We start from the raw sequence: 24,245 nt of genomic DNA on the forward strand, positions 1-24,245 counted from the left end.
CGCAAACTCACCATCACGACCAGATTCGTGCAAACATGCGACTGCTGGGGCGGTTCAAAATTGAACTTATGAAATTAGCACCCGAAATCACAGAGTTGAAACATATGTACAAACCCTTCTTGTTTGATAAGGCAATTGAGGCATTGAGGATGACGGCCAAATGGGATGCCACAAATGGATTTGCTACGCCGGCTGTAGCTACTAGTTTGACAAGTTTAATAAAAAAATGTGGCAAGATACAGGGAAATGAATTTATAAAACAACAAAAAGATGATATGAAGTCTCTTCTAGATAACTTTTTGTCACTTTGGATTGAAGAAACTCCCACACAGATTAATAGAAAAGCTATCGAGGACCAGCAAAATAAAAAAAGAAACAAAAGAGATGACCTGCCCACTCAAGAGGACATTAAAAAACTATATTCCTTTTTGAAAACAAAAGTTCTGGATTTATTAACAATATTATCAGAAAAATTTTGTTTCAAGACCTGGAAGGAGCTCGTTCAGACAACACTAACATTTGTGCAAGTGTTCAACCGGAGAAGAGCTGGAGAAATAGAACGCTTGACTGTTGATAACTTAAAAAAAAGAAGTAATTACAAATAGTCTTGAGGCTGGCCTTCTTGCAAATATGTCGGAGCAATCAATTGAATTTGCGAAGCAGTATGTAAGAGTATCTATGCGGGGCAAATTAGGAAGAACCGTGAGCATTTTACTAGACCCTTTGAGCATTAGAGCTGTGAACGTTATTCTGCAATTTCGCAAAAAAGCTGGAATAAAAAAAAACTAATCCCTACATATTTAGCGCTCCAGGGAAATTTGAGTTGTCTAAAGCGTACTATCGGGCATGCCCATTGCTAAGGAAATTCGCACATGAGTGTGGCGCATCCTTTCCCGAAGATCTGAGTGGCACAAAGCTTCGAAAACATATCGCGACATACACGTCTTTATTGAATGTTGAAGAAGCTACAGTCGATAGATTAGCACACTTTCTCGGTCATCATAAAGACATACACAAGAATATTTACCGCGTTCCTGTTCCGGTGGCGGAAATAACGGAAATATCTAAACTTTTATTGTCAGCTGCTGGTTACGGTACAGACAATGCCTTGGAAGCTGTTCCAGTCAATTTCGACAATGATTGCGACAAGGATCGTATCATCGAAAACGAAGCATCGAATGACGATTCTTCAATATCTGACGAAAAATCTTCAACATCTGACGAAACATCGTCAAGACCATCAACATCTATTACAAAAAAGAAGACAAATTCTTCTAAGCTAAGAAAACGTAGCAGTAAGTTGAGTTGATACTAATATCATCATTGCAATCGAAATGGGGGAGGGGTCGTGAGTAAAATTCCCTGGGAAAGAACCGCTGTTAGTGGAATATTTGAGTTTTGGTATGATTAATTTTTGGCTGGATATAATAAAATGTGAATCGCTATAAAAATACCCGATAATATAAATATCGGGTGAAATTCAATTTACTCTAAATATACTAAATATATACTAAATCGGCACGGTATTGCGAAGGTTAGAAGCTCTGAAGTTTGAATAATTTTTAAAATTTATTTTATGAACTGTAAATATCGTAAACACAAAGGGGGTAAACAACAAATCAGCTTTCATCTTCTTTTCAATAAATGTTATGGCCACTTACAAATTTTACTAAATCGAAAACTTTTTATTGGCTCGTTTTAAAATACAGGTATATAATTTCAACTCAATCGGAGAAAAATTAGCTGAGATATGTGCGTTAAAAAAGAAAATTCACTGTGATTTGTGTGTAACATTAAAGTTTTTAACGTGGTTTTCTCGACATGACATTTTTGAATGCGATGCTCACTGTAGCTCGAAAACGGATGATCATATCTTCATATGTTTTTGTGGGATTATTATACATAAAAAAGCTTGTACTTAAGCAAGAGACTTTTTTAATTTTTTGACGTCTTTATGGCGAAAAAACTATATTTTTTTAGCTAAAAACAAGTTTTTACAGTTCACAATTTTATTAAAAATAAATATTTTTAATTCCGTATCGCTCAAGTACAAGATTATCAGGTTCTTAATGATCCCACAAAACATATGCCGATCGGTTTATTCGTTTTCGAGCAACAGTGGACACCGCAAACTGCTTTAGTAAAAACAGTGTTTCCGAAAGTAGTTCAAGGTTTGATCTATCATATAAAGACAAATTCTTCTAAAAAATTGGTAAATGTCTTGTAAAACACACTGGGGTAAATCGACGCATATAATTTAAATATGTTACATAAAAGCGATAGTATCGATGGCTATCGAAATAGAAATATCGGAACTATAAAATGTTGGGAACATCGATAGTTTGCCAGCTCTACACCAAACGGAATTTTACACTCCCAGACCCTGAACTCCATTTTGTTGCATAGTGTATTCAAGTACATTTCTTTAGTCTCATAGTCTTCACGTTTTTCTTATTCAATTCCTATAGTATAATATCGAATGAATTCGAGTTTGTTACTACTAGTGCCATATTTTCTATCAAGCAAAACTTTCGATCGGTTATATCGACATATAACATTAACAAATAAATTTATCCATTTCCAAATCAAATGAAATATGCAAAGCAACTGACGTTTCGCACGTCAGCCAACCGATAACGAGCTGTAATCATACAAATATCGCATGTGACGACATCGAGATATTAGTCACTTTTGGATTTGAATTAGAAATAGAAATGTTATATATTTCAAAAACATCATAAGAGTATGATAGTAACTCGCTTGAATTCATTCGATTAGAATTTAAAATGTCCAGCGCGTTAATATACTTTGATATTCTGTAGCATCTCCGTTCAGCAAAACGAAACGAGTAAAATGGACCTGGAAAGAAAAACAAGCAATTAGTTCTACATTTGGAGATATTCAAAAACTCAAGAAGTTGCCTTCCTTGAAAGAATGTGCTAATGTCATACAAAAATATAGATGTTTGCGCCACAGAAAACCTGCTCAGATTAAAACGTGGATTGATAACCAACGAAGAAAACATAACTCTTAAGTAATAAGGTAAAAATGGTTGTGTATTTTTACAACACATTATTTTTTTTATTTCTACAGTCATTTTTTTTTTTGCTGTGTAGCTTCCACTTCATATTATTTCTATTTTTTGATGTTCTGCCTGGGTTTACTTGGCAATAAATAAAACACAAGGGGAAACATGCTTGGAGAGCACAACAAAATGTACATTTATGTAAGTATCTAAATGAATTCACATTCCAGAAATAGAATGTATTGCAAATTAAAAAAAAGTAACACTCGAAATATATCAGAAATTTGAATGTATTTACATATTTCATTATTTATAAATCTAAACTAATTTTATTTTTATTTACAGATTAATAATTCACATCAATTCCCATTCAAAAATTGCCACCATTGACTTTTTAACAAATTACACACAATCATGCAGCGGGAACAACAACCTGTTGAGCTGGGTAATACCGGAACTACCTAGTTCATCCACAAAAATCTGGCTTTTTCATGTATCAACTCTGAAGATGAAAACGAGTATTCATTTTATTATATTTTGTTATAGGGACTAGATTTGCCCAACTCTAATAACCTATTTTTTAAAGCTTTCTAAACTGTAATAACTAAAATATTAACATGATTTGTCAGATTTCATCAGATTGTCATTGTACTTTATTTTTAAATACATTTCATCAGAAATTAGGTGTGCTCGTTTACTCAATAATTTGTACAAGTCCAGTCACTTCTTGTAAACGACTAAGGTCTTTTGCATTGTACTGTAAATTAAACTAACTTTAAGGAAACGAACACCCATATTGTATGTGTTCGTTTACTCAAAGTTTGTACAAATTGTTGCTGTACGCTGTTCGTTTACTTTACAGTACAATGCAAAAGACCTTAGTCGTTTACAAGAAGTGACTGGATTTGTACAAATTATTTAGTAAACGAACACACCTATTTTAAAAAGTAGTTATAAATAAATATTGTATATAATAAAGTAAATAATTCAAATGAAAATCAATGTTAAATCTCTAATAATCTTTATATATAAAACTCAATTGTCGTTTGTTGGTAATTGAATCAGTTGAAAACGGCTAGAGCGATTTGGATAATTTTTTGTGGAAATGTTAGTCGTAGTCCAGTTTAGGTTTTTATGCAAAGAAAAATTGGCCACGCCCACTTTTCCGCCCACTTTTATAAATATGTTATATCTACGGAACTACTCAATAGATTTTCCTGAAATTTGCAGGGAAAGTAGAGTGATGGCCCCAGGTTGAAATAGGCTACATGTTTGGTTGAATTTCGGATCGGGCGGGGTACCTCCCCTATGCCCCATTTTTGTAAAAATGCAATATTTGCAACAATTACAAATGTATCGCTTTGAAAATTAATTTCCGAGTCAATGGCGATTGTGTCTCCGACCTTACGTGCTTATTTGGGGCATTAAGACTGGACAACGCCCACTTTTTTAAATATGTTATATCTACGAAACTACTAAATCGATTTTTTGCTGAAACTTTCAGCGAAAGTACAGGGTTGGTCCCCGATAAAAATACGCTACATATTTTTTGACTTTCGGATCGGGCGGGTTCCTCCCCTATGCCCTATTTTTGTAAAAATGCAATATTTGCAACAAATACGAATGTATCGGTTTGGGAATTTATTTGCCAGTCAATGGCGATTGTGTCTCCAACCTTACGTACTTATTTTGTGACTTAAGATCCGACCACGCTCACATTCTAATTAGGTTATATCTACAGGGGATTTTCAAGAAAATCGCGATTTGTCTAAACTTTTGTCTAAATTTGATCATGCCCACTTTTACGCTCACTTTTTTCAATTTTCTATTTTTATCATTTCTACAAAAACTACTGAACCGATTTTCCTGAAATTGCCAGGGAATGTACGGAGATGGTCCCCGCTTAAAATATGCTACAAATTCAGTTGAATTTCGGAAACGGCGGGGAACTTCCCCTATTTCTACTTTTTTAAAAATGTTATATTTACAACAATTACAAATGTATCTATTTGGAAGTTAATTTGCGAGACAATTGTGGTTGTGTCTCCGAGATTACCAACTTTTTTACTTGACCATACCCACTTTTTAAAATATGTTACATCTACAAAACTACTGAACCGATATTCGTGAAAATGCCGGGGAATGTACAGGCATATTTTCTTGAATTTTGAAGAGGGCATATTTAAAAAAACGCCTTACTCTTTTAAAAACATTATTTTTCCAAAACTACTGAACCTAATTTTCAGAAAATATTCAGGAATGTCCCGTGGTCCAAAATGCTATATATTTGTAGACGAATTTCGGGGCCTATTATTTTATAATCGGTGTATTTGTTAAACTTATGAGTGCATCGGGTTGCAAATTAGTTTTCGAGACAACGGTGGTTCTCCCCCGATCAAGAAAAACTATATATTTACAAATGTACTTAAATGGTGAGGTTCAACGGTCCATCAGCCATGAAAAGCTAAAACATATAGGTCTAAATAAGCGGGAGAATTCGATTTAATCATTTTTGTAACTTTTATTATTAGATCGCTTTAGGATAAAGACAGTGACATGGACGATAATAAATCCTAAAAGGCACAAATTGGCGAAAAATCCGACAAAGTCCGTAAGAGAAAAGAGAGGTTACAGACAAACTCTGTTGATACATTTAAAATCCTTCTCGGTTTGACAATGGACCGAAGAAGTGAGGTAGAAAATACCTACTTTTGAATTAAAACTCATTACGACGGGCTAGCAACGCGGACCGGGGTCTGCTAGTAAACTAATATAACCATAATTAATTCAAATGTTTCTATAAATTGATTGGATACTTTTTTGTTTATAGTATGTACAAAACAATGTGATATAAAAATATTTTTAATGTACATATTATAGAAACATATTTTATTCCGTAAGAAGTAAATAGTATTTATAAGACACTTATTACATATAGTATTTACAAGACACAAATTTCCTTGTTGTTCATTCCATCATACATAATGTATCTATGTGTATTAGAGTGGTTTTAAAAAATCAATGTCGGATTTTTTTATGCGGCACCCTCCTAAAATGTTTAGTTTTGTTAAAAATTAAGATTGCCACAGTTTGAGCTCAATCGGAATACGTTAACACGTGCCACTGGGGCCTCAAAGTTAGCATGGGCCCTTTATATAGATAATATTAAAATCTGAGTCGATTTTTAAAACTTTTTTGTAGGATTACTTGTTTAGCCACTACAAAGAACACGTAAACTGTTTTCATCGATTGGACAAAAAATGTGGTCTGTAGAGCGATTTTGTGAAAATTCCTTTGGTCCCATACAAATTTGCCTTTGACCCATACAAATTTTAAAGAAATCGATCTACAGACCACATTTATTGTCCAATCGATGAAAACAGTTTACCAGTTCTTTTTAGTTGCTAAACAAGTAATCCTACAAAAAAATTGATAATCGGCTCAGATTTTAATATTAGCTATATAAAGGGGCCATGGAAACTTTGAGGTCCCAGTGGCACGTGTTAACATATTCCGATGGAGCTCAAACTTTGTCAATCTTAAGTTTTAACAAAACTAATTTTTTCCCTTTGAGTTAAAATATTCTCAAACAATAACAATTCTCAAACAATGAAATCTTTTCAACTGTTATCATATTAAAGCAATATTATTTCACGTCATTTTTTGTTTGGAAGAATTAATACACAGTTTGTCAAGGAATTGTTTTCACACTCAGTAAACGAACTCTTTTCATATATTAGTCCATATTTATATTAGGCAATTTGCCTTGCGGCAATTGTCAGTTTGATGGAGAGAGAGGTGAGGCATATGGTAACCCTTTGCCTCTCAACACCCTCTCTCACCGACAAACTGACAATTGCCGCAAGGAAAATTGCCTAATGTAAATATGGACGTAGTAAGTGAAAAAGACAAACAGTTGTGATAAAAATGTCTGTTTTTTGTTTAAGGCATTAAGGATGAATGTAAAATAAAAAATGAACCCACGTGCATAGTTCAACAATAATAATGAAAACAATAAGATAAATATTTGAAAATCATGACTTTTTATGGTTTTGTTGTTAAAGGCTATCAAATATACTGCTGATATTTGTTGGTAAACATAAAATGACATGATTTTGTAATATTTACCGAAAAAAGTCCATTACTTAAAAAAAACATTTGTTTCACATCTTGTATTATATGCAGTTTTTTGTTATTATTGTTAAACTACTTAGGTTCTTTATTTATGCAATTAATTTTATCTTAAACTACTACTTTAAAAAAACCACACCTTTTTCACAAATATTTTTCATTTTTAACAAATACAAGAAAAATGTTGGTTTTGTTTTCACACTAAACAATTCCTTGGTAAATTGCATGTTATAATATGGATGTCATCTCATGTCTAGTTTAATATATTCTGGGAAAACATAATAATAACATCAAATCATTACTTTTTCTTATTAAAAAATTCTTAATTATTCACCTGGAAAGTAGTTTAGTATTAATTTTTGTTATTTTTGTCGTATAATAAAAAAGTTAAATTATAACAACCATTGTACATAAATTCTTTTGGATGACCTTCGAAACCAGTGACAGATTGTGACTCAAAATGTAGGAGTTGTTAGAGTTTATTCCACATTCGCTTAGATACTACAAGTTCCATACTTCTTCCAGCATTTATGTCAAGGTTCTAGATTGAAACATTTCGTCCGGGCGTTGGTGGATCCATCAGAAACTATCTTACCAGTTTGCTTTTGAATAAAGATCCATAGAAAATGAAAATTTGTTTAACGATCTTTTATTTTTTTAACAACACAAACATTTAAGAATGAAAACCCAAGGTTCATTTAGAAAGGTTATCCAGTTATCAAGCCTTACTCTTCATTTGCTGTCAAACGTTTTAGTGCGAAGAGTCCAAAAAAAAGACAATTTTCTTCGCGAGGTTTAAATAAAGATGTTGTACACATACATTCTTGATAGAAGTGAAATAAATGCTCTGTTCCAGAACCTGCAAGAAGCTACTATTTTTTACTACGATAACATTTTTCCTTTATGTCATCGAAGAAAATGGTAAAAATTAGTAGATTTTTGCAGTATTGCAACAGAACAAAATAAAATATTTGTTAATAAAAAATCATGATAAAAATATGTTGGGCCTGAATTCCCCTTTTGTATAGCCTTCTTAAAACGCTCGATTATTTTGTTTTGAAGCAAAATGGTAATATACTAAAATAAAATAATGGCAGCCAGAGAGTACAGAAAACCTTGCGAAGAATATTGCCTTTCCCTTTATTCCTATGTTGGATTCTTCGCACTAAAACAGCAAATGACGACTACGGCCTTACTAAATGAATCTCGAAAAAAAAAACAGAAACCCAAAACAAAGCTAGTAAAATCCGTACTTCTCTCCATCCAGAAGGTAATTGATCCAAACAGGTGGGGTAGCTGCCTGTGGTTATGTGATGAAAGAACGTCATTATCCAATAAGTTCCTAATATTATAAATACATTAAGCGGGCCATACACTATCAAATTGGCTTGTCCATCCGATGAACTCTTTCTGTACGTGTGTGCTTGATAAGTGTGTAGCAAAGCATCAATCTGCAACCGAAATCTTCAAAGTTTCGTCTAAAAACGAATGAACTTAACATTTTTTATTTCTTTCCAAACATAATGTTTTCGTTTTTAAAAATGTATTTTTGACAATTTTGAATTGGGTTTCATTTTGAAAATCAAAACTTTTTTATTTTCCTCAATCCATAAAATTCACACATACATTCTCATATTTTGAAAAATTTACACATACTACTACAAATATTAAGTCTGTTTGTTTACTCAATAATTTGTACAAATTTGTACAAGTCCAGTAACTTCTTGTAATCGACTAAGGTATTTTGCATGGTACTGTAGAGTAAACGAACAACATCCAGTAACAAATTGTAAGTAAACGAACACACATATTGACATCAAAATTTGATAGTGTGTGCCTCACTTTAGACAAATGATATAAACTTTTATGTTGGGTTGTTTACCATAACAAGTCATACAGTTTCTCCTGCTGGTGTTTCATATTTTTACAGTGTTTTATTTAACTTGCTTTGGTCCGTTTAGTGCAAATCTGGTAACTCATTTTTAACACAATTGCAGTTGACCAATCAAACTGAAACTTTGCACACTTTTCAGATTTAGATGACAATTCATGAATATGGAATCAAAACCAATATTGGTCCATTTTATAGTGTTTTACGGTGTTTTATTTAAATTGCACTTCAATTCTGGTAACTCAATTTTGACCCGTTGCAGTTGACCAATCAGACTAAAACTTTCAAAAACAATATTGGTCCACCATTTTTACAGTGTTTTATTTAAATTGCATTTCAAATCTGCTAACTCAATTTTGACACAGTTGCAGTTGACCAATCGGACTAAAACACTTTTCAGATTTGGACAACAATACATGAATATGGGCCAATTTTTCCTACAGCCCCATATAGCGGTACCACCCGATTTCAGGTATTTTGAGGATTTTATCTTCATTTTTGCCCGAATTAGCTGTCATTTGGCATTTCCAATGATACAGACATTTCCCCGCCAAAAATTGTGAACATTGGTCCAGGTTTTGGTACAGCCCCCCTTATAGCGGTACCACCCACTTTCAAGTATTATGAGGATTTTATCTTCATTTTGAGGCCGAATTGGATGTAACTTGGCCAATGGTACAGAAACTTCCCCACCAAAAATTATGGACATAAGTCCAGGTTTTGGTATAGCCTTTATATAAAGGTACTACACGATTTCAGACATTTTAAAGTTTTTATCTAAATTTTCGGCCTAAATTGACTATAATTTTGTTCTGAGTGGTCAAAAAATGCATTTTCTAAAAAGTTAAAAATAAAATATAATTTAAAAATTTATTTCCTAGTTTTAAGTGCATTTTTAAATAAAACACAAGCTTAATTTTTTTCAATTATTGGTCTGTTCCAGTACTGTAAGAATCTACTAATTTTTAATATTTCTTGCGATAACATAAAGGAAAAAATGTTAGCGTAGTAAAAAGTAGTAGCTTCTTGCTGGTTCTGGAACAGAGCATATATTTTATTCTTATTTGACATTATTTTCATTGTTTTAAAAACAAAATTTGTCGGAACAGAATTGCCTTTTACCCTGCGTTTACACATGACAGGACAGTTGAGTTCATGTATTGATTGTCAAAAACCCAAAACTTGCCTATGTGACGTAGGCGTCCCGACAACTGCAAAAACAGTTGTAAAGTTATGAATGAAAATCGTCGATTTCTATTTGTTTTTCTTTCACATATTTTGTTTTTGTTCATGTTCTTTTTTTTCAACACATTTCAATTAATATCTCACTTCATTTTCACAAAAATGCCAAAAATTTGTTAACCCGACTGTCTGTGAAAAAATTATGGACAGCTGGAAGCCAGCCGACAATATTATGTATGTGTTAGTAAATCAGAGTTGTATTTGAAGACAAACTGTCTGGTGTGAACGCCTAGTTACTAGGCGTTTACAAGACAGTCTGTCTGCAAATGCAACTCTGATTTACTAACGCATACATACATTTGTCGGCTGTCTTTAACCTGTCCATGATTTTTTCACAGTTTTCGGGACGGCTACGTCACACAGGCAAGTTTTGGGTTTTTGACAATCAATACGTGAACTCAACTGTCCTGTCATGTATAAACGCAGGGTAAATGAACAGGAAAAACAATAGTCTTTCCTTTGAATGCATGTTTTATATTTAATTACACGCTTTTCATTCATATTTTCCATAAATTCTGTAAATTTTGCTATTTTCAATATATTTTTATGTATTTCTATTTTCAAAATTAAGGAGAGAGAGACATGTCAAAAGTTTTGACTCAAAACAATATTTGTGTATACAGACTTTCAGGCAGGTATTTGATTTTTGTTTCTAGATTTTTACGTGAATTTGTACAAAATTTAGTATGGGGAAATAAGTAATTTATTCGTAGTTATGGGTCGAACAACGAATAGAGAAAGAAAGAAGTACCGTGGAAACGGCACATTAAGTTCTATGCTTTTGTTGACATTTTGTGCTTCACAGAAAAACAAGGTAGAACATATATGGTCTGTTCCTGAACCTGCAAGAAGCTACTATTCTGTACTACAATAACAATTTTTCCTTTGTGTTATCGAAAAAATAATAAAAATTAGAAAATTCTGGCAGATCTGGAACAGACCAAACATTAGTAAAAATTAGTAGTTTCTTGCAGTACTGGAACAGACCATTTATGTTTTCGAAAAAAAAAAATAGTAAAAATTGGTACATTCTTGGAATATACCAATTGTATACTCCCCTTTAAATTGGGTACACACGATCAATTTTGCTCAAATAATCGGCTGCTTCATTCATTCATTTTCGTCAGTCATCAGGTTTTGGTTGCTGGACAGTTTGACATTTATTTATTGGTCTGTTCCAGTACTGCAATAATATATTTGGTATGTTCCAGTACTGCAAGAATCTACTAATTTTTGCTATATTTTTCGATAACATAAAGGAAAAAATGTTATCGTAGTAAAAAATAGTAGCTTCTTGCAGGTTCTGGAACAGAGCATACATATATATCCGAAAAATCGATAGTCAAAACTGATCGTGTGTACCCCGCTTAAGGAAAAAAAAACGATAACAAACGATTATCGTTAACCAAATTAGATCAGCTGATCTCTTATTTTTATTATTGACATGTCAAAAATTAATATTCATAGAAAAGTTTTTATAAGCATTGGACAAGAAAAATATCTTACGACCCTTGTTCCAAAATGTTTGAATTCTCCCATATTTTCTATAGAAATATAACAAATAAGGTATTGCTAATAATAAGATTAAGTTAAAAATTATAATCCGAATATTTAGAATTTCAGGTGCAGGGTGCAGTCAGTTTTAAAGATTTTGTGGACATATGTATGAGGACATAAGAGGAAATATATACTAAATTTAAATTTGGTTCCAAATGCCATTTATGGATAGAAAATTCAAGGAAAATGTAGCAGTCACCCATTAATACATTGTGCTGTCAGAATTATTGTTTAAGCCAAGGCGGATTAAAGAAGGTGATCCATAAGGCGAACTCAAGACCGTAGGCTTTATTTGATGTCAAATTGTTTTGAGTGAAGTATCCACAAAATGTGGAAGAAACGGTAAAATATTGTTTGAGAAGCTTAAATAGAGATATTGTACACAGATATTCTGTATAGAAGAGAAATATTTGATTATTTTTTGTTATTTATTTTGTATTATTGTATCACCATGTTTCTCACACCATGGTTTTAAGTTTAACCCCATTATTATAAGTTTTCGTTTGTTATAGTTTGGATTTCCCGAACAGTTCCGGTTAACTTAAAGTTAAAAGTGATCATTAAAATTGAAAATTGTATTTTGCCTCCAAATTTGGTTTATTTAAATCCATCCAATAGTAAAGGAAAACATAATTGTAATTAGAGTATTTTCTGACAATAAAGATAAGTTTAGTCGGTCGATTCTCATCGATAGCAAATCCTAAACGCGTTTCGAAATTATATTTTTATCCTAGTAAAAATATACGGATATGTTAAGAGACACACTTCACCCCTCACTTCACGCCCCAAGTATTTTGTTCGCCCCCATTTAATCTTATTCTTTAAGTACTTTATGGACGGACTAGGCGTACTCTTCTTTTTAAATATCCTAAAGAATCTTAGCCCCAAGAAACACGCAAAACCAGAAGTAAATGGGGTGAAAATACTTGAGACATGAACTGAGAGGTGAAATGTGTCTCAGAACATACCAGACAGTTTTTTGAGTAAAAATAAACACGATTTGTCTCAAAATTTATTTAAGACTTATTTGTTAGGAACTGGCGGAATTTAGGTTTTTGTCAGAGTGAAGCCCCTAAACAGAACTCGAGCGGCAGATACATAAAGAATTGGTTTCTTGAGCTTATTTTGTGAAAAAAAAAGAAAATTTTGAACTGGATTGCCTTTGTTTGCCCTCCTTTTCCAATATCAGAATTTAGCTAAACAAAAAAGACATTCGTCTTGATTCTATTGTAACAATTGTTCAGTAGGGGGATTCTCTAATGCATTTATTGGTTATCGACAAAAATAGGTATAATTTCGGTAATTAACGAAATTTGTCGATAAGTTACCAACCAAGGATATACAAGGATATAGGACATGAACCACTTTGAAGCTTACATGTAAAATCAGTAGTGCGATTCCGTAACTTATTTTTGGGTTACCGACAAAAATACGTAAAAGAAAAATGCTTATAATTCCGATAATTAACGATATTTTTCGGTTAGTTAGCAACGAATACAAAGTAGTCGTAAATTTCTACCGACAGCAAAATGTTGTAAATTTTAATTTTACCGACTTTAGTCGGTAAGGCAAAAAATTAGAGAATCGTACTACAATATATGCAATAGTGACCAAAAAACGTGGGACGCACAAAACACCTCCAATTTTTTTATAGTCAAAATTAAAGCCAATAATCAATATTGATTTCAAATTATTGGACTGTATTATTCAAACAATTTGTTATTGGCTTACAGAGAAGTGACCTTAACTTCCGTCTGGTCCATCAACCACTTTAGTTTTCGGGCCTTCACAGGGTATGGACCTCCCTTTTAACAATACATGTAGGTAGTTTCAATCAGAGTCGAAAGTACTACCTAATGTACAAATTTCATAACCCAGAGGGGCCTTCAACGTATACTTAAGAGAAAACCATTGAACTTTGTGAGAGAAGGGCCAGATGAAATGCACGGATTAAGTCGGTTTTGGATCTCGATATAGATTTGTGCACCATGCATTTTAGTTGACGACCGTAGGATTTTATTCAGCTTACGGGTAATTATATCAAGAAGTATGGTCTTCCCTAACAAAGTAGTTATATCAAAGTAATCAAGAACAAGAGTACAATATGTGGTATAAATTTTAAAACTATGGAAGTGCACATATACTGTATCTACGAGAGACTTTTGATTTGTTGTAGGGGAGGAACCCAAAGGAGGGGACTGACATAAGCCAGCTTCGAACTTGATATTAGTTAGGATGAAATAATATGAAAGAATCATCCTAAATGTTTACTTTGGCGGAAATTTCAGTATTTGCGACGGAGGTACCCGAAAGAGTAGAACGATATATTCAATCTTCGAACTTGATCCAAGTTTGGAATTAATATTGTGCATCAGCAATCCAGACAGACGGACGGTGCAGTTTTTCCATCTAAGTTGTCGGGGCAAACTACAGCTATTTGGGACAAGATTAGAAACACGAACAAGGTTCTCAAGTTACTGTCGGGAAGAACTTGGGTGCTGACAGCGAATCCTTGTTGACGTCTTATAAAGTAATTGGTCTGTGGTAAGCTATGCGGCGCCAATGTGGTTTTCAAATGTTAGAACTAAGCAGTGTAAGAATATCCCTACCTGCCAGAATGACGACTGCAACAGGGTGTCTCTTCAAGACACCTTCATGAGTACACGAATTTTTTAAAGGTACCCTACCCAGACATGTCAGGAAAGAGAGACGTCCAAAGGTATAAGCGAGTACCTCTAGATATAGGAACCTATCAGGCAGGCTTGAATAGTATTCATACTGATGCAGCCGCGTAGCAAAAGAATTCTAGTTGCCAAGGCAAACACGAGGGGTTTTAGCACATTGAAGATCCGCACAATGCAGCCGTCTCAATTCATATTGGCACGATACCCAACAATTGGTCTGCGTGTGGATTTGTTCCCCGTCCAGTTCAGGTTGCAGAATTTTTGAATTTGGATACAGAATCTGATAACTGAATAAAATATACGAAGCAAAATATTTGCGTTGCTACAAGAATACACGGACGGACAGCGCTAAATCGACTTCAAATTGTCATGATTCTGCCCAAACATACTTGGGGTCTAAAGCCAATTTTTCGATGAGGCACATGTTTAAAGGTGTAAATTGCCTCAAAGGTACTTTAAAATTGCTATATAAAAAGCTTCTGTAACGTATGTTTAATAATTTTATCATTGCAATTTAGGTTCTGAATAAAAATCTATGAGCTTGTAAAGATATAAATTGCGTTCTTATTTTATCTTCAACGAGTTATATTTCGCCATTTATACGAATAATAAATAAACAAAACTCGTGAGTCACAGTGTGTTGGTAAACATACATGTTATGTCGAAGCCGAGCACGCTCAAAAATGGCGCCGTCCATTTTAACCAAAAAATAATCAACAAAAATTAAAGTCGTGGTGGCAACCCATATCATTATTTATATTAGGAATAATTTCGGTACAGTGTCCCAAAGACGTCAAAACGTATGAGATGTTCTCAAATCAACCGCAATGAAAAAAACATGACCTATATTGAAATGTTGCTATTATTTTCATAAGATATCGGGTGATATATACTTCTGAAGTCAAAATATTAATAAAAATAATAACAAACTTCGATTTCCTTGCTGTCCCTGAATCAACCTCTTAACATATATAAATATATATATATATATATATATATATATATATATATATATATATATATATATATATATATGTTTGTACAGTGAAGGTTTTAGGGACAGCGCGGAAATCACATTTCGCACCCATTTTATATCTTATCGGACCTTCATTTTGATATTTTAAAAGATATCAGACCTATATTGATATTATTTTGGCTTCTAGGCGACCTTATGTATGTAGTGCTTTTTTAAGGGACACAATATATATTGTGAGCTTTTTGAGCCAATGTCCTCAAAATGCTCCCAGCATATAGAAAAAAATGGGTTGCCACCGATATCTTAATTTTTGCGATTTTTCGCTCATTAAAGAAGCTAAATTCAACAAAAGGGAAAATTATATTTTTTTGGAAATTACGACGACCGCGGTATTTGAACTCGGAACAAAGTTTTCTCGTGATTGTTACGGAGGCCTCTACCACCTCAGCTATCGAGCTCTACACCGTAAGTTCGTCTAAATAGTTGTTATTAATACAACGAAGACACAAATATTTGTTATACCGTGTATATGTGTTTTCGTTGTTTGGCGTTCTTATTTCCGTATAACAGTTGGATCTGGATATAAAATGTTTTCAAACATGTCAGTTATGTGTCACATATACACATACAAACTATTCCTGTTATGAAATGAGAAAAAAAAAGAACAAAACTAATATTGAGGTGAATTACTTTATAAATAAAAAGTAATACAAAGTGAATTTAAATAACTTGTATTCTTTCGAATAAAACCAACAAAATCCGTCTATGAAAAAAGACAAAGAATTCTAAAACATGAAATTGTTAAATGATATGGAAGGTGACGTTGCACAGTGTCCAGTTTTCCAAGAACCTGATCATATACATACATACATATGTTTTAAAAATTAATGGATTTTGTCCTAAGCTTGGGTATTTACGTTTATTACATTTTTCATATTGTTTAACCCTCATGCGGGTCATTAAGGGGGTCTTTTTGGTTCCTTTTCTTAATATGACCGTCGCCATACAATTTTACTATAGATTTTAGAATACATCAAAGCTCTAAATTTTGCTTAAACACCAGGATGTGATCCAATAAAGTATTCTGAAATTCTGAATCAACGAAAATCCCTATATGTACCTATATCTGCAAGACAAAATATCATGAGCAGCATTAATTTGAAGCTTATAATACCTATGTCATTTGGAATTGCTAAATAAAACAGTTACAGTGAGTGTCAAAAATATTCGGTTTTAAATTTCACAAGGCCATGAAAGACTTTATCCTTACGATTTTTTTGGAATGCAAGTGCATATTTTTTATCTTCTGAAAGTCATTTAGGACTCGGTGACTAATTTCAAGAAAATTAAGGGCGGTTTAGCCGTAATTTTTCAGGAGATTCCTCTACCTCCCCCCCAGTCCTTGGTTTAGCTGGCTTATGTGTTTCACGAAATCGATTATTTCTGTATTTTCGTAACTTTTGCACATTATTTCAACTATATTCGACTAATTATTCAAAATTAAGCAAAAATTCCCTTTGTTTCTGCCGTTTTTATAATAAAATATAAACAGTTTTCTCTTTTCTGGGATAGCGTTTTTCCTTAGCCCTAAATTTTGATAATTTGCTATGAAAAATGATATTTTTGCACACAGGAACAAAGATTCTGTTCGCAATTATTGAAATTTATACTAATATTGCAGAAAAAGTTCGTTATTGACCGGTTTTTTGCCAAAATATTTAACAAAAGTTACAAAAACCGAATATTTTTGACGCATAGAAAACAGGGTTAACAACTTCTTCTTTGTTTTCTCGGTTATAGGGTTGCCATGGATCCATATTACATACATTTTTTAATTGCCACAGGTCCAACATTTTTTTAAGTATTTGGTTTTTTGAATATTGGGTATGGGCTTCTAAAATACTGAGGTGTTATTATTGGTGAAATTGAAAACCGAATATTTTTGACACTCACTGTAAATAATTAAGAATTGATACATTTCAAATATACTTTCAATTATTTTCTTAATTTAATAATAATTGATAATTGAATACGAAAAACAACATTAAAATTTTTAAATACGTTTCATAGCTATATGTACCTATTAAATTTGATTATTATGCATTACACTTAAAAAACTGTGATAAGGACTTTGAGAACAAATGCCATCACCCACAATAAAAAAGGATATAGAAATGTGGCGAGGGAAATGCCAGGATATGTATTATCCTTAAAATTTTGATAAAAAATAATGCATACAAAATAAAAAATATTTAAATAAAAAGTGCTGTAACCGGACACGAACCCGGACTCCAAACCAATATCTGTAATGTCGTGCACATGCGTACGCTCTAGGCCACGGACGTCCACAGCGAGGGATGATTTATAACGTGACTTATATAAATCTTTTTTGAAAGTGAAACTAAAAACAAAGAGTTAACTTTCAGAAAAAAAAATAAAATTCACCACAGTACTAGATGTTACTCTCCAATAAATATGGAAAAGATTAATTAATATTTAAGGGAGATCTAAATGCAATATAAATAATAACTGAAATCGGGTCGTACGGTTATACGGGTACTATTCCAAAACCATAAACCTCCCAAAATTATTAATAAAATTAAAAAGTAAACAAAACCGACCCAGGTGATATTTGAACCCGAACGACCTAACTAATGCCTGACATACCGTCCACATGCGTACGCTCTAGACCACGGGCGCCAACGGTGAACAAATAATATAAGTTATATTAATCGTTTTTGTCAGTGACGCTAAAAAATCTGCAAAGAAAAAACTTTTAAAAATGTGTTTCCCCACAGCACTAGATGTTAAATCACGTATTGTCTATTTTTTGCATAAAGTTGAAAAAAGTAGAATATGTACCTAGAAAGAAAAATTAATGAAGGGAGATCTAAAATTACATTTTTGTTGAAGTTTTTTTTCCATATTTGTCCATGCTTTACTTGGATTTGAAAAAATTTCAGAAAAGTTATAACACACAAACTATTATATTAGGGCGGGCGATTTGTATGGAAGGAAAAAAACCTTAATGAGCCCTTCGCGTTTCAGATTCCTGGGATTAAACTGAGCAAAAAAGTCCACTGGACCATAGGTCTACCGCGAAAATCGAGCCTCCCGATTTTGACTTTAAGTTTTTTATCCACGTTTTTTGGACATTTTAGCATATACCGGCCAAACCATTGAGATTTTCGATCCAATACAAAGACAAAAATTGTAGCTAAGACTTAAGAACTCTCTAATTCATCGCAAAAGCATTGGAACGCTCCTTCAGGCAGTTTCGGCCTTGAGAAGGTGCAAACTTTTCGGAAAATGTCGATAAATGGCAGTGTGCTACAAAAGTTGACCAGAAAAATATTCAAGCGCTCTGATGCAAAATTCTGTTGGGATCCATGGACAACGAAAATGCCTTTAGTTAGTTTGGGTCACTTAGTTTTATTTTTTTATAACGGTAAAAGTAGTGAAAATCTGGGTTTCTTACATTTTCAAATTTAAAGGGCATATCTTCTTTTTTTACAACGGATTTCTATTGATCCTTCTTCATTTTAAAGGGGTGAATAATATCTTTCAACAAGTTATTATTTTCTTAATCGGTTCACAAATGGCTAAGTTATAGTGGTTTTTGTCTGAAAACCCCCACAAAAAAAACTGTAACTGAAGCGGAACTTTACTAATAACTTTTTAAAGGAAAAGGTGTAGATTCCTAAAATTTTGCACAAATGTTTCTTTTATAAGTGGACAGTGTGGGGCTCAAATTGGGCCACATAGAACCGCGGTTTCCTGTAGCGCTCATGTAACGGTGGCTGCCGTTTTTACGTTTTACATTCATTTTTCAATCGATTTTGATGCAAATTGGTATATTCGGTTTCCAGCGGATAGAAAACTTATGTACAAAATATTTTCAATATAGGTTCGCGTTTTGGAATAGCCCCCACATGCCGGGTTCCCTCATATTGGGTATTTTAAAGGTTAAAGACAAAAATTGCAGCCGATTTTGATGCAAATGTAAATTTTAAGATGATAGCGAATAAAAAACCTCCTCACACAAAAGCTGTCAACATAGGTCCACTTCTGGGTGAAGCCCCACAACCCTACACATCTATTAAGGAGTAAAATGTCAATATTTTCTGTTTTCATTTGTATCTATAATGTTTATTGGTCCATTCAGCAGGTCTGTACCATTAATTGTGTTAATAATGTCTTTAAACTCAAGTTCAGGTCTGCACTGCATTAAAATTTTTAACGTATTTTGGTATTTGCACCGCAGCATCTAAAAATGTTGCACTATATGTAAATCACCAACATTTAGAGGTCGAAACTATGAAAAATTGCGAGAGGTTTCTTAATTTTACAGAAATTATCATTGTTAGAATTAGTGAGTCCATTTCTTCAAAACACAGTCAACAATGGCGTTCATTGTCGCGTTTACCTTCCACTTTTGGAAAATGCAACTGAATGAAATTCCCGAAGTCTCTTCAGAAAATCTTGAATATCTTCGAAGACCGCGCGATACCGCACCAGTTTTATAGCTTTGCGAACAGAGGAGAATCCAATCTTTCAGATTATATATATCTTAACACGTGAATGTACGTAATTCCCTTTTGAAATGACCACGGAAAATAAACGATTACAATTTTGAAAACTTCAAAAAATCACTTCTTTCCAACTAAAATTGCACGAAAACAATAAGGGTTTTTGCATTTTTTTAAAGTGTAAAATATCATAATTATTTTGTAAAATATTAAGAAAAATAAATCATGGCATACTGACTTACCATTTGTCCGCGCCACTCCATTTTTTTAATGAATCAAAAATACATTTCTTACAAAAAAAAAAATAAAAAACAAAAGTGCAACTTTAAGTGCATTTAAGTCGTTTCGTGAAGTAAATCGGCAAACTGAGTATGGACCATTTGCAGTGGAGTACTTAGCTAACGAATTCAATAAAAGTTTAATTAATTTCATGTACTTTGAAAATCCCTTAAAGTTCCACTAAACTTCCCACATTTCGCACTGTGCTCCGCTTTAAATCCACTCGATTTTATTTGACATATGCGCTATGGAATTGATATTTGAAATCGAGTGGATTTCGTAAGTCTAAACGTACTATTAACCGATTCTTTTAGGCAAACATTATTTTAGACCGAAGTCGGTCGAAAATTCCAAATTGCAAATATTTGGACAGACATAGAGTGTTTGGTTGCGCATCAATTAAAATATACAAATCTAAAACGATTTCAACTTAATTTTGCGCACTTTAGACCACATTATACATATAATTCAAATTTTATCAAAATTGGTAGAAGTAATCTGTTTGAGAATCGTTTTATTGGTCAAAATTCGGTATATTTTTTTGTTCGACAGGTAACGCAACAACTTTTTGGGTGAATGTATTTTCAAATAAGGTTTAGCATCTGCAAAGGAATTTAAGGTCCAAGTTTAATTTTTGATTCTCTCTATTTTTGATCAACATATTAGAGTTTTTGTGTTTTTTATGTCATCCAACATATTAAAAAATTGCAAACGTCAATAAAAAAACTATAATTTCTGTTCCAGAACCTGCAATAATCTAAAAATGTTTACTACGATAACAATTCTTCCTTGACGATATAGATTCGGCCGACCTATTTATAATCTACACTATAAAAAATTCTTGACTAAAATGAAATAGTTTCCTTTCCGGTCCATAATTTTAGGTGCAAAATTTTTTGGAACGCGGATACTCGAAATGCCTAATTATCTAGTCCAATCAAAAAAGTGTGTTCAATAGGACGGGGTGATTGTCCTGGGATTATCCTCAAAACGAAAAGCATTATTTTTTTGAGTACAGTGGATCCAAGCGAAGTCGTACAGCTAATGAAATTTATTTTATTGACATATCTCCGACACTAAAAGGAATATAAAGAAAATATTAAATTAGCTAAAATACTAAGATTTTTAGCCCCAACCGAAAGTCGTATAGCAATTATAAAGACAAAGTATTTGTTAATATATATATATAGTACATGTTTTTGTTTTTTATTAAATCCTACGATCGCATCAGTACATCAGTCCTTCCCTACAATCGATAGGGTCAATTCTGGAAACCTAAATCAGATTAAATGGGACGGAAACGTAAAAATTTATTTTTATGAAAACAAATAAGAAAATAATTAACTCAACTTTACAAAAAAAATTTTCGGTTCAGCCGACATCAAAAATTAAGACTTCAACAGTATCCAATACTTTGATGTATGCATTATACCACGGATGTGCATTGAAAAGAAAAAAAAAACATATAAAATATGTAAAACAATTCGAAAATTAAATGAAACAAAAAAAAAAGTATCAGTCGGCTTTGTCGACAAAGATATACCCTCAGAATATGTTAATTTGAAACGTTCATTTACGGACAGATCGAATCTGTTTAGGGTCTTTTCAGAATTTTGTAGCCCTATTTGTACACCTGAACTTACCACTAGTCATTTCAGTGGGTCATCGCATAATTTTTGGACCAGAATGCCAGGACGCATGGACTTGTTCACAGAAAACATAATATCGCTGTATACAGGACCACAACGAACAGCATCGGTATACATTTGTTAATGATCTTCGAAGTTCGAACATACCCTAAACTGCACTTAGACACAAATGTTGAACTTTTGTGGGACAAAATATTAGGAGAGCTAAAGTTTGGACCAAATTGGTTGCCCCGTTCAGGAGATATCGTGCATACCATTTTACTGCCATTTTTTAAATATTGGGTACCGGAGAGGTACCTGAAGGAGTGGCCCGATATAGCTTACCTTCGAACTTCAACTAAGTTTGGACAACATGTGCGAAGGCCAAATTTTGGGCCGAATTCTCTATACACACGGTGTTATAGGGGTTTTGTTTGCACCTTTCAGGCTATTTTCTCAGGAAAAATGGAGTTGCACCTGATGAAGCTTGCACCGTCATATGAGGGTCAGCAAATACAAGTTGCTATAACACAAAATCAAAACGATTCGAGAGCAGGTCCTAAACTGAACTTTTCCGAAATTTTATGTGGGAGGTATACTAGGGTTTGGATCGATAGAGCCCATATTGGAACCTTCTCTATGTCTGGTAGAAATGTCACGATGTGTAAAATATGGACCAAATCGGTTACTTCCTTTAAGAGCCATCGTTCGCACAATTTTTCCGAAAATATTCGAATCTTTTGTAGGGGGAGGTACCTAAAGGAGTGGGCCGATAAGGTCCATCTTCGAACTTAAACTAAGTTTGGACAAAATATTACGAAGGCAACATTTTTCACCAAATCGGTTTATCCGTTCGAGAGTTATCGTGGGACCGACGGACGACTTTGCTAAATCGACTCCAAATTTTCTGAAACGGATTTCGCCCAAACATTCTTGGGGTCTTAAACCATTATTTCGATGAGGCACATTTTTGGTCGTATCAAAGTGTAAATACTCTCTTTAGCTTAAAAACTGAGGGTATAAAAATTGGCTATTTGGAAGATTTTAGTCACATTTTTATATATAATCGGTTGTTAATTGGAATGTTAATTTCCTAGAAGATAGAAAACTTACTCGCAAAAATACTATACAGGTTTTATTCTAGCCCCAGTGAACTATGTGTATTTCAACGTTTTTTATCATATTTTCGAACCGTAATTTGGTATTGCGTGCTCTAACACAACACAAAAGCTCAATTCGGAAAATTTGATCAATTTCCTTCAGAAGTGAGTGTAGGTTAGTATTTTGGAATCTCAGTGAGGAAAACCTACATGCAGAAAAGTATCAATATAAAGCGATATTATGATATTCTGCTTCTCCAAAACATAGACCTACACCCTTAATTTTTGTTGGAGAAATTTTTTAATCAAACTTCAGTTGCAAAATTATAGCTAATTTGTCCAGAAAATTTAGCTAAATATGTCCAAATACCTGAAATCGGGCAGTACCGTTATAAGGGGGCTATACCAACGGATGAACCTATGTCAACAATTATTGGTGGACAAGTTTCTTGGCCACATCGAACCTTAATGCCGAAATATAGTTAATTCGGTCTAAAGATATAGCTAAAAACGTCAAAATATCTGAAATCGAGCGGTACCGTTATATGTGGGATATACCAAAAACGTGGTCGTATATCCATGAGTCACACTGGAACCCTACATGTCAAATTTCATCAAATTTGGGTCGAAAATGCCTGAAATCCAGTGGTACCGTTATATCGGGGATATACCTCAACTTGGACCAATATTAAATATGTAAAACCAAAATACTCTTAAAATTATAAAAAAACACATATAAAATAAAAAAATATTTAAAATAAAAAATGTCCATATCGGACTTGAACCCGGACGACCACACATTTCGTGCACCGGCGTACACTCTAGACTACGGACTCCAACGCTCAACGCTGATTTGTAACATAAGTTATATAAATCGTTTTTGTCAGTAACACTAAAAACAGTGTGTAAATATATAACTTTCAAAAAAATGTTTTTCACATCAGAACAAGAAATAATAAATCCCGTTATGTTTGTGAGAAGTTGAGTAAAAAGTAGAATAAGAAGAAAATTACTCTTTAGTTGAGATCCAAAATAAAATTTTTGTAAAGTTTATTTCAGTTTTTAAAACAGGCATGCATGGATCACAAGAACTAACAGTTTTGCGATAAAAACGTTGTTTAAAAGAAACCAAATTGTCAATGAAAACATTTGAATAGATCAATGAATACCTACAATTGTCAGGAAATAAATATAAATATTTAT

At 33.1% G+C, this 24,245-nt stretch overlaps 2 long non-coding RNA genes across 2 annotated transcripts; one reads left to right on the forward strand and one right to left on the reverse strand.

The window, feature by feature from the left end:
• Window positions 1-255: 255 nt before the first annotated feature.
• Window positions 256-3,703, forward strand: LOC141396622 (uncharacterized). The gene is made up of 4 exons (XR_012411209.1): window positions 256-1,295; window positions 2,823-3,042; window positions 3,117-3,226; window positions 3,371-3,703. It is a non-coding gene; the product is annotated as an uncharacterized lncRNA (long non-coding RNA).
• Window positions 3,704-7,043: 3,340 nt separating this feature from the next.
• Window positions 7,044-8,071, reverse strand: LOC141396620 (uncharacterized). The gene is made up of 3 exons (XR_012411205.1): window positions 7,886-8,071; window positions 7,491-7,758; window positions 7,044-7,424 (listed from the first exon to the last, which is right to left on the reverse strand). It is a non-coding gene; the product is annotated as an uncharacterized lncRNA (long non-coding RNA).
• Between the last annotated feature and the right edge of the window lie 16,174 nt (window positions 8,072-24,245).

The sequence above is a fragment of the Musca autumnalis genome, unplaced genomic scaffold, assembly GCF_047663935.1.
Source record: "Musca autumnalis isolate F117 unplaced genomic scaffold, ASM4766393v1 scaffold_3, whole genome shotgun sequence".
In the NCBI taxonomy this organism is placed as follows: domain Eukaryota; kingdom Metazoa; phylum Arthropoda; class Insecta; order Diptera; family Muscidae; genus Musca; species Musca autumnalis.